Source organism: Leptonychotes weddellii, chromosome 10 (genome assembly GCF_054177405.1).
Source record: "Leptonychotes weddellii isolate Sample4059 chromosome 10, ASM5417740v2, whole genome shotgun sequence".
NCBI lineage: Eukaryota > Metazoa > Chordata > Mammalia > Carnivora > Phocidae > Leptonychotes > Leptonychotes weddellii.
Genome location: NC_138378.1, coordinates 72,181,970 through 72,196,978, shown reverse-complemented (window position 1 = coordinate 72,196,978; position 15,009 = coordinate 72,181,970). Strand labels below are relative to the sequence as shown.

Here is a 15,009-nt window from a genome sequence, read left to right as displayed (position 1 = left end):
ATAGGCTGCTGCTTAATGGGAGCCAGAAAACATTCTCCATTCTCATAAAGCAGGACCAGGAATATGCATGTGGTCCCCAACTACAGGAATGTTCCCCCAAGGACATGACAAGAGCCCAAAGGCCCCCTCTCTCCTCTCTGAGCTCCCTTACACTTCACCTCATGCTTTCTCTCTCTTTTTTTTTAAGATTTATTTTTTTTTTATGAGAGAGAGTGTGTGTGGTGGGGAAGGGGCAGAGGGAGAGAATCTTCCAGCAGACTCCCCGTTGAGCGTGGAGGCCAACACAGGGCTCCATCTTGTGACCCAGGAGATCATGACCTGAGCCAAAACCAAGAGTTGGATGCTTAAATGACTGAGCCACCCAGGCACCCCTTACCTCATGCTTCCTCTTAAACTCAACATGAAGTTCTTTACTTTAGGTCTTGAGGTGAGTTTAACAATCAGTCAACAATTTTCCAGAGTTCCTAGCAAAGTAGTTAAGGATATGGGCTGTGAAGCCCAATAAATCAAGGTTCAAATTCTGACTCTACCACCCAACAGCTGAGAGACCTCATGCAAGTTATTTAACTTCTCTTGCCTCCATTTCCTCATTGTAAAGTTGAAATTGTAGTATTACTTACCTCTTAGAGTTGTTTTAAAGATATATTAGGTATATCTAAATATATATCTCAAAGATCTTAGCATAAAGCCTAGTCCAGGGAGAGCCCTCCACACATGGTATAGATATTATTCACTCAGTACTATATAAGCTGCTATGGAGGTAAAAGCTATGGTCCTACCCTCAGGGAGCCAACAATCTACACTGGAAGATGAGAAGAACATTCTTATAATAATGAACAACACAGGTGACCCTATATTTTTGAGGAACAAGTTATATGGTATTAGTTCCAATGCAACAGTATTGGGATGGTTCTTTCACATATCTGATCTTTCATGTTACCTGACAGGTTCTTGAGGGTAAGCACCAGGCATTAATGCCCCTCGCATGTCCAGGGCTTGGCACATAGTAGACATTCAAACAGTCTGTTTAAATACCCAAGGAATGCTTGAATCACATGTTAGAACAAGCACGTCATTCCTTACAAAGCACTTTGAAAGTGAAGCATCATTTCATTCCCATAACAATCCTGTGAGATAATTACTATTGTTATCATCTGAATTTTCCAAAATAAGGAAACTGTGGCTCAAAAAGCTTAGGCACTTTGTTTAAGTCCCACAGTCAGTTTATAGTAGGGATGGTCTGAAACCCAAGGCCTTTGACCATAAATATGGAGCCTCCTCCTACAAGGGCCACAGAAACTCATAAGCCAAAAAAAGTCTATTGCTGAAAGTCTTTTTCTGCCTCCAGTATGCTCTCTTTCTAAACCTTTCTCTGCTCTCTTTAGCTGATGCCACCGGTTCCAGATTCTTCCTTTAGCCAAAAGGAATCCAATTCATTAAGATTTCTTTTCAGGGAGGCAGAGACTCTCCTGTTTATCCAATCCCCTATCAGACATATAAATGTATCATATAGTCATTAAACTCTGAAATACATGACACAGTCATAACCACACACAAGCTGTTAAAAAGCTCATTACCTCCAGTGGGAGATACTCACCATGCTTACTACTCTGTCCTCACAGGGCCAGGACAGAATGTTAGCTCTCTGGTTAAGGAAAATGTTTTATTTTCCCCAGGAATCCTTCTAAAAGCAGTTGTATTACTGATAAATCCTAGCTTATTTGTATGCTTCTGAATGCATTGGAAGGCAATGTTTTAAAAAAAAAATTTTATCACAAAAAACACTGCACACCCTCTAGGGGAAAAAAGTAAGCAAAGTGAAATGTGTAGGGGTGCCTGGGTGGCTCAGTTGGTTAATTGTCTGACTCTTGATTCCAGCTCAGGTCATGATCTCAGGGTCATGAGATAGAGCCCCATGTTGGGTTCTAAACTGGCCATGGAGTCGGCTTGATATTCTCTCTCCCTCTCCCTTGGCCTCTCCACCCTGCCCCCCGCCCTTCACCCCATCCCCAACTCATGCACATGAGCGTGCATACTCTCTCTCTCAAAAAAAAATTAAATGTGTAAAGTAAAAAGTGAAAATGCTCAAGAAAATGAGAAGATAAGCCACAGACTGGGAGAAAATTTTTGTGAAAGTCATACCTAATAAAGGACTGTTGTCCAAAATACACAAAGAATGCTTACAACTCAACAATAAGAAAATGAACAACCTGATTTAAAAATGGGCAAAAGACCTGAACAGACACCTTACCAAAGAAGATATACAGATGGAAAATAAGCATATGTCATCAGGGAATTGCAAATTAAAATAGTAATGAGATGCCACTACACACCTATTAGAATGGTCAGATCCAAAATGCTAACAGCACCAAATACTGGCAGGGATTTGGAGCAAAGGAAACTCTCATTTGTTGCTGGTGAGAATGCAAAATGCAAAGACTTTGGAAGACAGTTTGGCAGCTTCCTACAAAACTATACTCTTACCATACAACCCAGCAATTGTGCTCGTTGGTATTTACCCAAATGAGTTGAAAACATGTCCACACAAAAACCTGCAGATGGATGTTTATAGCAGCTTTATTCAAAACTTGGAAGCAAACCAAGATGTCCTTGCCAAAACTTAGAAGCAACCAAGATATCCTTCCAATGTGGGTTCATTGACTGTAACAAATGTAGCTCTCTGGTGGGGGATGTTGATAGTAGAGGAGCCTGGAGAGGGGTGGGGCTGGGGAATATATGGGAAATCTCTGTACCTTCCCTGCAGTTTTGCTGTTAACCTAAAACTGCTCTAAAATTAAAGTCTACTTTTTCGAAGTGAAAGTTATTTTCCCTCAGCTTCCCATGCCCAATCCCACTCCCTATACGTAATTGTTATCAAATGTTTAGTGTATTTTCTTCCAGTCTTTTTTCTCACACACACATAATGTATATGAATATGTAAGACCTTTTTTAAAGATCAGCACAAGTTCTGTATAATAGTGGAAATACTTCAAAGTACCCAGTTGTTCAAAATAAGGAATAGTTAAGTAAATTATAACACACTGTTACCTGAGCACTGCATAATGGAAACTACTTTGGACTGTAAGGTATGTAGAGGAGGAGGAGGAGTGGTAGTGGTAACAGTAGTAGTGGTGGTGGTGCTGGTGGTAACAGTAGCAGGAACAGTAGTCATAGCTGTAGTAGTAGCAGCAGCAGTAAGAATAAAGTAGTAGTAGTAGTTAGAGTAAGGAGTGGTGGAGTAAAGTAGTAGTAGCAGCAGCAGTAGTAACAATGGTCCTAGTTGTTGTAGTAGTAGTTAAAGTAGTAGTAGTAGTAGTAGTAGTAGTAGTAGAAGAAGAATCAGACAGAACTGGATTTAAATTCCTGTCTTGCTATTTAAACAATTACTGAACACTTACCTGTACCACTTACCCAAAGGGTTACCAAACCAATTAAATTGAGAGAATGTATGTAAAGTCTTCAGCAAAGTGTCTGGCACCTAAAAGGTGCCCTATCAGCCACAGTCCCTTCTCAAGGGTAGACCCTTTTCTTGGTGATCAAGCCTGGCACAAAGTCAGGAGTAAAATAAATGCTGGCTGAGTTGAACTAGAGTAGAACATTATAACTTTTTTAAATCAATATTTAGAAACACGGTGTGAGGTTTGGGATTTCAAGCCAGACAAGATTTAACAGGGAATGAGAGGCTGACACAACATTGAATGGTCTGTGAGAGTTGAAGTCAGGGAAGCCTACGCTCTCCACAAAGTGGAAGAACCATCACAGGTGATCTCAGCTGATCTCAGTACCAAAGAGGTGATTCCCAAGGGGATGCCAGAAGCTGCAGCAAGACTGCCCATCTGCCCTGGTAATGAGCTTTTCTCTGCGTTGCTGTTATGGCTCTCTGTTGACTCATTGAGAGAGAGAAACCAAACCTGTGAGGAAAAAAAAAAAAAGGGCAGAAAACTAAATTCTGATGGAGGAGAAGGAAGGAGGAAGCTCATGGCTCAACCTATAGAACCCTGTAGGAACATTTTTTTAAATGAAAAAGAGGGGCGCCTGAGTGGCTCAGTTGGTTAAGTGTCTGCCTTCAGCTCAGGTCATGATCCTGGGGTCCTGGGATGGAGCCCTGCGTCAGTCTCCCTGCTCAGCGGGGAGTCTGCTTCTCCTTCTGCCCCTCCCCCTGCTTGTGCTTGCACTTGCTCTTTCTCTGAAATAAGTAAAATCTTTAAATAAATAAATAACAACTTTAGTTTTATATTACAAAAATGTGCCCATTGATGAGGAGAAAATCATCCACAATCTCACCAGCAAGAGAAAGCTCCTGTTAAAACCTTGGTCTTGTTTCCTTGTGAATCTTTTCCTATGCTGCATACATATGTCATACGTATTATCATATGTGTAAAATATATATGTATGTGTGTGTTTTCTATATATGATATCCTCTTCTCATATCAATAAAGAGTCATCCATGACATCAGTTTTAATGGCTGAATAGAATTCCAGTGTCTGGCTAAACCATACTTTATGTAACCAGTCACCCATTGTCAGACATTTGGGTCATTTCCAAAATCTTGCTATTATAAACAGAACTGCCAGGAACTTCCTTAGAGCCATGCAGTGAACTTCTGATCCTCTTTCACAGAAGGATGAAAGAGAACAATGGGCTATTTGCGAAAGTCGACTTCAACTCCAAACCACCATCCCCTTTTCCCCACCCCTGGTGATACCCAGTCCTCCGGAGTCCAGCTGGAGAAATCCACGGTCAGGACCTTAGATTCCTGAGGATTTGCCCCACTCCCAGAAAGACTGCCTGAGCCTTTCTGAATGCGTACAGTTAGATGTGAGGGCCCTGAACCCCGGCCAGCGCTAGCTCAAACTGGGAAGCATATGAAAGAAGTCTTGGCTCACTTTCAACTCCCTCTTCACTGTTTCCTTTCCTCGCACTCTCCAGTCTTCCCAAGAGGCAACTGCCCAGCACCCCAAACCCTTGGGTCCTACTCTCCCATCTGATCTGCGAATTTCTACAGCTGTGACAGCAGCCAGAATGGAAAGGACCACAGCTTCTGGTAATGTATACTCTTCAAGAAGCTCCCTTTAACATCTTGAGCCAACCAACATGCTTTGAACTAAACACTGCAGGGAAGCCAGGGTGGGTAAGACATTATCCCTGCCCTCAGGTGGCTTATAGTCTATAGTCTACTTCAGTTTCCTAGGGCTGCCATTACAAGTGACACAAACTTGGTGCCTTAAAACAACAGAAGTGTATTGTCTCATAGTTCTGGAGGCTACCAGTCAGAAATCAAGGTGTCAGCAGGGCTGTGCTCCCTCGGATGGTTCCAGGGGATATTCCTTTCTTGCCTCTTCTCCATGTCCTTGGTGTTCCTTGGCTTGTGACTGCACCTCTGCAATCTCTGCCTCTGTCTACCCATGGCCTCCTTCTCTGCATCTCTGTGTCTCTGTGTCCAAATTTCCTTTTTTTCAAATTTCCTTCTTCTTATGGGACACCAGTTATACTGGATTTAGGGTCTCCCCTAATTCTGTGTGATCTCATCTTGACTAATTACATCCGCTAAGACCCTAATCCCAAATATGGTCACATTCTGAGGTTCTGGGTGAACATTAATTTCAGGGGGAACCCTACTCACCCCAGTTCATAGATACAGTGATGAATATTAAAAAAAAAACAAAACTACAGGCATCAAATTACTATTACAGCTTTATTTTTTTTAAGATTTTATTTATTTATTTATTTGTTTATTTATTTATTTGAGAGAGCGAGTGAGCAAGAGAGAGAGAGCAGAGCAAGGGCAGGGGCAGAGGGAGAGGAAGCAGACTCCCCGCTGAGTGGGGAGCCCGATGTGGGGCTCAATCACAGGACCCTGGGGTCATGACCTGAGCCGAAGGCAGATGCTTAACTGACTGAGCCACCCAGGTGCCCCCACTATTACAGCTTTAGATGGACCAAGATGGCTAAAATATGGGAGTATGGAGTGCTTAGGGGTGCCCTACAGGCACCTCCAAGTCACCCTGTCTGGTACCTCCTACTCTGGCTATGCCTATGAACCAGCCTTGCTTCGAGCCCCCAAGGGACCCTCTAAAACTGCCTGTGGAATAAGGGATACTTCTTGAATTCTCTCCAGCTCTGCTCACAAGCCTGTTTTGTTTTGTTTTGTTTTGTTTTGTTTTGTTTTGTTTGACCATAAGTTCTGGAGACAATTGTAGCAGGGAGAAGACAACGTAATGAAGAACATATAAAGGCGAAACTGCAACACCTTTTTCCCAAATTTGCTGTGCTTTTTGTACATCTGTCCCCTTTTCCTCTGCTGTCTCAGGTTTAAAAAGATGAGGAGGTGCCTGAAGCAGCACTAGCCCCTTTGAATCCAGGAGCTTGCTCCGTCCTACCTCTGTTGTGTACTGCTAACACAGCAGGACCACAGACTCCTGGTGAGACAATTAGCCAGGAGCCTTTCTCCCCAAGACCTTGGACAGCGGTCTCTGCATTTCCAGAGCTGACCTTCAGTCCTACAAGGGCAGGGCCTAGGCTGGGATTTGAGAGCCACCTATCACAACATAGGGCCCCAGGATTCTCTCCAGAGGCATTTGCCCCACAGCTAAATCCTCCCCTTAGGCAACTTTAAGGGTGACTATGTTTCTCCAGCAGCTCATAAGGATGACAGGAATAACTCAAAGCAAGTGTTTCCATGGTTTGTACCCCACTGACAGTCCCTACATGTTGTCCAGTGGAGACTCTGATCCTGTGCCCAGGCTATCTTCTGTAGGCACCTTTTACTCTTGGCCTGAGAGTTTTGTGTGGAAGTGCAGGAGAGGTCAGCCTTTGGGAGCAACCCTCAAGCAATGAGTAACAGGAGATGGTAGAAAATGCCCCAAATTTCTTGCCCTTGGGAGAAGGGGGCATAACTCTGAGTTTTGCTTCCTGCCGTCTCCCAGAGGTCCTAGCAGGACTGAGCCCCAGTTGCCCCTAGTGGTAACCTGTTCTTTAAAGTATTGTGGACTATGTCTCCTTTCCCCACTCCCCTTCCCGGGCTTCCTGGCATCTCTTCCCCCCAAACAAACTACTTGCACTCAAATCCATGTCTCCAGGTTGGCTTTGGGCACTCAAGACACACAGTTGCATTAGCATGCATTTCTCTGTTGGGTAATGAGCTCCACACAGACAGGCACCAAATCTTATTCCTCTCAGCACTCACCATTTGGTCCCTGCCATATACATTACCTCATCTCAGTAGAGTCCAGCACTATCATTATTTCCATTTTATAAATTAGGAAAATGAAGCTCAGAGAGCTCAAGTCACTTGTCCAGGGTCATGCAGCCTAGAAGGAGGAGCTGAGATTTGAACCAAGGTGGCCTCTCTCTGTAGCCTACACCATTAATAACTGCCATTAGCAGTGGTATTCAATAAATGTTTGTGGAAGAAACAAAGATGCTAGAAAGCAAGCTGATAAGAATTGGCACAAAGTGTTCATTATTTGGATGCTGGAGATAGGGCTCAAGACCACCTAATTTCTTGAACATATTTAAGACCCAGTGGAGATAGAAGCCATCAGAATGTCTTTCCCCAAATCTTCGTGAGTCTTTTTTCTATTGATTCCAGAAGCATTTAATGATTCCTACTGTGTCCAAGACACTGGACTAGGTCCTCTGCAGGCTACAGAGAAATGTAAAGCAAATTCAAGGAGCTTTTTTGTCTGACATCTTAGTGAGCCTGCAATGAGAGCAGCTGCTCTCCGAGCTTCACTACGTGCAGGGACAACAAGAAAAAAGATCCTGGAAAGTCGCCCAAGAGAGACAAAGACCCAGTGAACAAATTTGGGACAAGGCCAAAAAGAAGACGTGGTCCAAAGGCACAGTTCGGGGCAAGCTCAATGACCTGGTCTTGTTAGACAAAGTGACATATGACAAACTCTGTAAGGAAGTTCCCAACAATAAGCTTATAACCCCAGCTGTTGTCTCTTAGAGACTGAAGATTCAGGGTTCCCTGGCCAGGGCAGCCCTTCAGGAGCTCCTTAGTAAAGGATTCATTGAACCAGTTTCAAGGCACAGAGCTCAAATCATTTACACCAGAAACACCAAGGGTGGAAATGCCCCAGCTGCTGGTGAAGATGCATACACAGGTCCCACCAACTGTACGTTTTGGAAAAACAAAACTTTATTAAATCAAAAATCAATAAAGCAAATTCAAGGAGCTTACAGTCTGGGGGGGTGAGGGAGACAAAGACAAGCAGAAGTAGCTGAAAAGATAAATTACAAGAATAGAGCTGCCATCAGACAGAAGTGATGCATAGCCAAGTGAGTTGAACAAAAACGTGCTAGGTTTTCAAAGATGAGGTCTGGGAGCTGGAGCAGACAGACCCAACTGGGAAGAGGCGGAACTTCAAGGACAGGTACTGGATGGCTAGAAGCAGGGACAGGGAGAGAGAATGACATGGCAAAGACACATGAGCAAAGCCACAAAGCAAGGGGATTCCAGACAATGTGCTTCATCATTCTGCCCTGCCCCCTCCTCCAAGTCAAAGCTAACTGGCGAGGAAAAGGTAATGTTTACCAGGAGCAAAACCAAGGTCTAAGAGACAACTGCTGAGGATTACAGATACATGGTCATTCGCAACTTCTTTTCAAGCTAAGACGTAAAAAAGAATACAAATCACAAACTAAAGAAGTCACCTTTCCTTCAGGTCTAAAGGCTGATTGAATAAGTGTGACTGCCATGACTCCGGCTCCAAAACCTTGGCACCAGAGTACACTGCGTAACAGCCAGTTCTCTCTGTTGTGCTTGGATCACACCGCCTGGAGTCCAGGAGTCACAGACTTTGGGGATTGACGATATTTCCCTGAAGGCTTGGCAACCAAGACCTCATTTATAGCTCCCGTTCTGGGAGAGGATTGCCGCTTTACTCACCTTCAACTTCTCCCCAGTGAGGGAGTGGGCAGGCCAGATTGGCACACAGGAGAAATGGAAAGAGCCCAGCTAAACACTCCGCACAATTTGGTAGAGATCAGGCATGGAAAGCCTTGAAGACTCTGGGCTACCATGGGCAGAACTGGCTCAAAAAGACCTCACCCTTGGTGGCTGTGTTCAGAGCTAAGAGCGCGCACTATCCTTCAACCACCCCCAAATTAACATACACTGCAAACAGCTTCAAGACCTACCACCAAGCCCCAACCAGCAGCTGCCCCCAGGCCTCTTCCAAATAGAAATTCTACAGCCACCATTCTTGCCAGCTCACATGGGGCAACTAGAGCTTCACAGCCATGGCTATAGGAAGACAAAGGCTGGATCCAGGTCCTGGGAGTTTCCAGAGAGCTTTGCCTTTTACTCAGCTAAAACCCAGCTAACACCAGCAGTTGTTGAAATGACACAGTGCAGCCAATGGGCCTGTGTTGGGGCCATATCCGTGGCTTTCCCCGTACTCGGCCACAGACCAGGCCTGGGCCAAGGTATTGATGCCCATGGGGCTGCCCTCGCCCACTAGGGGCTGAGAGCAGAAGCATAAATTCTTCCCCATTTCCCCTTCCTCACCTCCTGATGTCCCTGTGATGCATTTCATAAAGCTTCTCAAAAGGGGGCCAGTTCAATAACACATCCCTTTATTGGCTTTTCCTCCTTCGCTGTTTCACTCTCAAATAAGATGACTCTCACAGAAACATTCAGGAGAACACAGGCTCAAGCACTCAGAAACCTCAAAAGATACGACACTTGGCTTCTGAAAATGAACCCAATGGAGCACAGAAATGAGGGTTTTCTTGATCTTTGAGTATGCTTATGTTGAATATGGAACCAGTCAAGCATTAACTCTGAGAGAAGTTCTCAATACATGCAGCCCAGAGAAGGAGAAAATGATCCCTTCTACCTACACGAGAGAGGCATGGCAGGTGAATTCTTTTCACTAAGTCATACTTCATTTTGTCAACTCACTAAAACCCATCTTGTGGGAGAGCCAGTGACTCACCATGTAAAAATGGGAAGAACAGTTTCATTGGAAGTGGGAGGTTTCACACACTGCTTACAAGCACACATCAGGACACAAAACGAGGTGACGTGGCTTAGCTGATGTCTAAGTACCCTCGACTTGATACAGAGATTTTAACCAAATATAGCAAGGAGGCTTCCGTTTGAAAAGCTAGCTACCTCTCCCAAAGCAGATGATGGGTAAGAATAAGGGAGGGGACTAGGGAAGTGGAGGAGGATGGGACTGGAGTTAAAATAAACCTGAGAGAAAAGAGCCGACTTCTAAGGAGGAGGGAAAGAAAAACCTCACTTGCACCTTCTCCCATTCGTGTGCCAGTCTGACCATAATCGCTTTCAAAGTGCCATAGGAAACACCTAAAGATGTACATATCATCGGGGGGAAAGGTTGAGTTTTATTTGGGTGTGAGAACTAAGATTACAAATAGTAAAAAAGAGTAGTGTCTAGTTTTTAGACACATCAAAAATCATATTTTAAGCTTAAGACTTTAATTGTTATGATTATAACATCATTTTTTTCTATATTAAAAATGTGAAGACTAGAACAAAAACAATTACTTCTGAGTTTTCTGAAAGGTTATGAATCAAAAATATATACTTTTTTTTTCTTCAGGCCCTCATCCCCAAAGGAGAGGTTGTGAACACCTCGAACATCCAGCTCCTGAGCACCTTGGAGCCTGGTTAGAGGCATGAGCTATACAAGCCCATTCCTAGGTATTTGCCCAAGAGAAATGAAGACTTAGGTTCACACAAAAACTTGTACACAAATGTTTATGCATGCTTATTTATGATCGCCCCAAACTGGGCACCACCCAAATGCCCTTCAATTAGCAAATGGAAACAAAGTGTGGTACATCCATACAATGTAACAGGGCTCATCAATAAAAAGGAACAAACAACAGATGTATGCAGCAGCAGCAGCAGCAGCAATCTCAAATGAATTTTGCTAAGTGAAAGGAGCCAGTCTCGAAAGGCTATATGATTCCACTTATAGGTCATTCTGGAAAAGGCAAAACAGAAAACAGATCCCTGGATGCCCAGGGTTGCCGGTGAATGGAAGGAGGGGATTGACTACAAATAGGCACAAGGGAATTTTTGAGGATAATGGAACTGCTGTATATGTTGATGTGGCGGTGGTCATATAGCTGTATACATTTGTCAGTGCTCATAGAATTGTACGCCACTTAAAAAAGTGGATTTTACTGTACATAAATTACACCTCAATTAAAAAAAAGAAAAAATTAAGAGCTATGGAGTCCCTGACCAGGGAAAGAACTTCAGCTCTGTTACTTCCTTTTGTGTGACCTTGGACAAGTTACTTACGCTTTCTGAGCCTTGGTTTCCTCACCTGTACTTGAGGATTTAATAGTGCCTACCTCACAGGTTTGTTACAAGGATTCAACAAGTAAGTCAGTGCCTGACACCCATTCAGCATTAGATCTTATTATGACCATCCAGCTAAGAGTCATAGCATCAGGCCCCTCCCCAGGTGGTCTTGATACCTGTCTGCCCCACACTCCACCACCTGCCCTCAGCCCAGCCTGGATTCCTGGGGAGAAATTGATACCATCCCTTGAGAACTCTGGGAAGCAGTCTGGGCTGAGTTAGAGCTTGGTGTTACTGAAACGTGGCTTTGAGTCCCAACCAATAAACTGGCATCTCTAGGGGTTTTTAAATCTCTCTCCTGCAGCCACCAACTGTGCCCCTCAGCCAAGCCAGTAAGCTCATAAATGCCACACCAGGTGAAAGATGTGTGTTCATTCTCCTGTGCTCCTATAGGGTTGTGATGGATCCATTCTTTATTTCCTGGCACATAGTAGACAGCCAATAAATGAATAGGATGTACCATCCCAGGGCAACTAGCTTCTGGGCATTGTATTGGACTGTGCTAAACATTGCTTAAATGCAGGTTCTAATTTCTTTCTTTAGATACACGCCCATGTATATATGTGTATAATTCTCCTAGCTAACACTTTCTCATGCATATTAATGAAAACCTACTGTCCAACTGAATTGTTTTAAAGATCCCAAGCAGACTTTTCTATAGTTAGGAAGTTTTATGAAACATTCCATTCATTATATTAAGTAACAAGATAAATCCCTTTCTAACAGATTTTCATTGATTAGGAGGAAGTTTGGGGCACGAACCATACATGCACTGTGGGCAGGATTTAATTGCTCATCCGCTCATTAACAGAGGCAATCATGCAACAGGTGTTTACGGAGCACCTCTCCTATGTTAGTGTCTGTGCCAGAGGTGCTGGGGTTCTAGGGAGAGTCACAGACCTCCTTCCCAGCGTCTGCACCTAAGTCTGCACTGTGTCACCATACAGACACCACACCTGTTGGGGCCTTAGTTTTCTTGATGGTAATGGTTAAGACTCATTCCAGAACCAACTATCTATGACTTGGAGGTTGCATTGCAATTTCTGGTAGCAGAGACACATTTTACTGGAACTGATAATGACGTAGCTGACCTGAAGAAGAGGAAGAAGTTAAAGGAATGTCTCAGTGGTAGTGGCTAATTTACAAGTTTCTATTTCTGACTGCTTTGAAACTTCTTATGATGGAATAAAAGATGCACAGCATCAAATGGGGTAGAGAAATGGAGAGAGAGCACACGAAGGCTTCAACTGACATTTGTAATGTTTTATTCCTTAAAATTAAATTCAGTAGGGCTAAATGTTAACTCGGGGTGTTAGGAGTTCATAACCGTGAATTATAATGTACTCTGCATTTTTTCATGTGTTTAAATATTTCTTGATAATTTGTTTCAAGACACACTTCCTAAGTAACAAAAACTGGTGTGAGGAATTTTTTAATCACAGAAAGGGTATTTCTGTACTTACCTGAGTAATCAATCCTTCCTTGGAAATAACACCCTGCTGCCAACCCCCTCTCTCTCTCTGTCTCCCCTCCGACTGCTGTCCGGGATCCCGCCTACTGGCTTGGATGAACAAACGGACTGACTACTTAAATCGTGACAGCTAAAAGCCCCGGGACTTCAGTTCCTTTAAACCCTTCCTACTGGCAGGTGAGCTGCGCCTCGGCACTCCTGCCCACAGTGGTGTGACTCCCTGCTGATGGGGCAGCTCTGAGCTTACTTTGCTCTAGGACAGTGCAGGAGAGAACCAGGCACCCTTGCCAGGCCCTGGAGCAATAAAGACTCCCCATTTCAAAGGAATGCACGAGGAGCAGGGTGGATCAATCTCACTTCAAAGACTAAAAATAATCCAGTTTTGTAGATTTCTGAGTGGTCTACAGGAAAAGAGGAGGAGAGGGTAGGATCTTTCCATCGGTCCAGCTGAACTTGTGCTGGTCAGGAAAGAGTTAAGCTGGGAGCCTCCATCCCAGGTTCTCTCCAACTTATCACTAGAGCTTACCACTCATCTCTTCCATAATAAAAATGTGATTAGTAGGAACCAGGTGGGGTTCTATCCCTCCATCCCTCTGTTAAGAGGCAAGCCCCAGCAAGTGGAGATGCAAGGCAACGCCCCTGAGCCCGTATTTTCAGCACACCTGAGCCTGGGCATTTGGCCTCTCTGGGCAGAGACCAATCTCTGGAAAGACTGTGGGGGTTGATTAAAAACGCCACCTCTTCCCCTAGATGGTTGCACAACAAAGGAGATAATAGAAAGTGCCGTTAGCCTCCTCGAAAAAATCCAACTGATGTTCCAGGCTACTTACGGTCAGATGCAAGATGCCTCCTTTAGCCAAGATGGATTCCTCTCTTCCCTGGGTTTCCTTTCCTCCTGAACTGCAAATCCTCTCAATAAGACAAGGACTCTTTACTGCACGGGATGCTCCTCCTCCTCTACTCAAATCTGGGTATTTGTAAACCTGTCTGAATTCTTTCTGCAACAATGACTTCCTTCACGGACAAAGGTTAGAGGCATCCAGGAAGCCCCACTCGGTGGCTGGCACTGGGGAACGTCAGACCTTGACAGAGATTCTTTGCTGGACCAAACTTCAGTCAGGCTCCTGAAACTTCTCCTAGGCCCATCTGTCCACTTCCTTGTAAAACCCCGTTTTAGCAAAACCCCTGCTAAGTCAGTTTGACCAGAAACACGCCCCCACCCCACCCCAGTATTTGCTCACCTCCCTCAGGTTCCTCATCCTCCACTAACCCCAAGTGTTGTCTGTCTCCCTGGCCGGCCTTCAGCAAGAATCTTGGGACCTGGGGTTAGCCAGATGCCCCCTTACCCCTGATGTTTCCTCTTAGTAACTTTCCACCCACTGACCCCACCCCCCTCCTGGGCTACGAATTCCCGCTTGGCCATGCTGTATTCCGAGTTGAGCCCAATTCCCCCTACTGTACAACCCCACTGCGGTCGTCCTCAATAAAGTCTGCCTTACTGTTTTTAACAAGTGTCATTGAGTTTTTTCGCTTTTTCTTTAATAGCCTCCTCCTGGGTCCCTGGACTGGGCATCCTTCTTGGGAGCAGTAAACAAGGCATGAGGTTCTGCTCCATTGGATCCACAGAGTAAACAAGCCAGTTCCCTACAAACTAGTTGCTCTTCAGTGCAAAGACTTGTGTGTGGAATGTGGCTCCACTAATTCATCCTTCACCACGGAAATCTCACTCAGCAGGGCATGTAGCTGTCACAGAGCCAATTTTTCTTTTCTTGGTGAATATGCACCCTCCCCCCCACTCCACTCCGCATTGGATTTAAAGGTATATCAAGGATCCCTCTCCTCTCAATCCAGGTGTTATTACTTAGTAATAAGTAATAACAGGCCCTCATACACTGCAGAAACTTCAGCTTTTGCAGAGGGACAGATGTAAATAAGGGCAGTCCCATGCAGCTTCCGAAGGAGGTAAGAAGGTCAAGAGGTGGACCTGCAAAATTGTTCAGGTCCTGCTCCCTAAAATCCTAAAATGCGTGGGGCGCCTAGGTGGCTCAGTCATTAAGTGTCTGCCTTCAGCTCAGGTCATGATCACAGGGTCTGGGATGGAGCCCCGCATCGGGCTCTCTGCTTGGTGGGAAGCCTGCTTCTCCCTCTCCCTCTGCCCCTGCTTGTGTTCCCTCTCTCGCTATGTCT

At 44.6% G+C, this 15,009-nt stretch overlaps 1 pseudogene; it reads left to right on the top strand.

Annotated features, from left to right (window-relative positions):
- Window positions 1–3,062: 3,062 nt before the first annotated feature.
- Window positions 3,063–14,453, top strand: LOC102748182 (small ribosomal subunit protein eS25-like; annotated as a pseudogene).
- The last annotated feature ends 556 nt before the right edge of the window (window positions 14,454–15,009 follow it).